The sequence below is a fragment of the Eubalaena glacialis genome, chromosome 6 (assembly GCF_028564815.1).
Source record: "Eubalaena glacialis isolate mEubGla1 chromosome 6, mEubGla1.1.hap2.+ XY, whole genome shotgun sequence".
In the NCBI taxonomy this organism is placed as follows: domain Eukaryota; kingdom Metazoa; phylum Chordata; class Mammalia; order Artiodactyla; family Balaenidae; genus Eubalaena; species Eubalaena glacialis.
Genome location: NC_083721.1, coordinates 115,865,120 through 115,866,790, shown reverse-complemented (window position 1 = coordinate 115,866,790; position 1,671 = coordinate 115,865,120). Strand labels below are relative to the sequence as shown.

The 1,671-nt window shown below is 42.2% G+C and overlaps 1 pseudogene; it reads left to right on the top strand.

Annotated features, from left to right (window-relative positions):
* The first annotated feature begins 515 nt into the window (after positions 1-515).
* LOC133093610 (mitochondrial intermembrane space import and assembly protein 40-like) lies at positions 516-923 on the top strand (annotated as a pseudogene).
* Positions 924-1,671: the final 748 nt, after the last annotated feature.

The following is a 1,671-nucleotide window of genomic DNA, read 5'->3' as shown; positions in this document are numbered from 1 at the left end:
AGACAAGAATATAAAATAGAGAAAAGACAGACTCTTCAAGGAATGGTGCTGAGAAAACCAGACAGATACATGTAAAAGAAAGAAATTAGAACATTTCCTCACACCATATACAAAAATAGACTCAAAATGGTTTAAGGACCGAAATATAAGACCTGAAACCATAAAATTCCTAGAAGAGAACATAGGCACAACACTTTTTGACATAAATCATAGCAATATTTTTTTGGATCTCTCTCCTAAGGCAAAGGAAACAAAAGCAAAAATAAATAAATTGGACCTAATTAAACTTAAAAGTTCTCACAGAAAAGGAAACCATCAACAAAACGAAAAGACAGCCTACTAAATGGGAGAAAATACTTGCAAATGATATGACCAGTAAGAGGTTAATATCCAAAATATATAAATAGCTCATACAACTCAATATCAAAAAAAAAACAAACAACCTGATTTAAAAATGGACAGAACCTGGAGGCCACCACCGCCACTGCTGTGCGGTCGAAGCACCAGGCTGCACCATGACCTACTGCCAGCAGGAAGGGAAGGATTGAACCATATTTGTCACCAAAGAAGACCACGAAACTCCAAGCAAATTGGAGTTGGTGGCCAATGACTGCAATGATCTGTACGAGGAGAAGAGACTGATCCTGCCAAATGGAGACATCAACTGGAACTGCCCATGCCTTGGGCAGATGGCCAGTGGTCCGTGTGGGAAACTTTTCAAGGTGGCCTTTTCCTGCTTCCGCTACAGCATGGAGGATGTCAAGGGGTCAGACTGTGTAGACCAGTTCCGGGCCATGCAGGGGTGCATGCAGAAGTACCCGGACCTCTATTTCCAGAAGGAGGAGGAGAAGCCAGGGGATCGTTTAGAGGCAACAGCTGCCTCTGAGGCCACTGCAACCATAGAAGAGGAGGGGTCCAGCTAATGATGGCTCTGGGGTGCTGGGCTCCAGCCTCCTTCAGAGAAATATGAACCTCTCCGAGAAAGTGTCTTTCCTTCTGTTTTTCTGTGCACTGTAATGTACAAAATAACTTATTGTGCTGATCGGGATCTTGGCCCCTTGACATATACACTGAAAAATGGGGTTGTGTGTATGTGTGTCTCACACGGACATATCAGCGAATGTAGCTGACACTTTTGAATTTTCTCAGATTGTCCTGAATTTTGCCACTTTGAAATAATATGCTGAATAATATCAGCAACCAAAAATCATTATCTGGGAGTGTCTCTTGTTAGTAAGCTGATTTATTTTGATTCATTATATCCCTTTTAGTAGATTTTACACCCAGTTGGAAAGTGAAACAGAAACAAAACATCTTTCTTTAAAAATGTTGGAGTGGGACTATTTCTTGTACAAGAGGAGGGATGATCAGACCTTGAGTATTTGAGGAGGCACTATGCTTCATTTCTGATACATTTTGGTTTCCAGTTCTGCATTGAGCTCCAGGTTTTCTAGTTTGGAAAGCAGAGCTTTGGACCCTCTGAGTGACTCCCTTTGTAAGTGAAGAGAAAGGCTGGTTTTTGCTCTTCTTGTTATTCCAAAAGCCCTGGTTGGGGGCCTGTGTTCACACTGGCTCTGTCTCAGCCTGTTCAGATGCACTGTTCTTGAGAGGCGGGGACCTAATCATTACCAAAGTAGCACCGAGAGAGGAAACTGTGTCAATTAAAGGGAA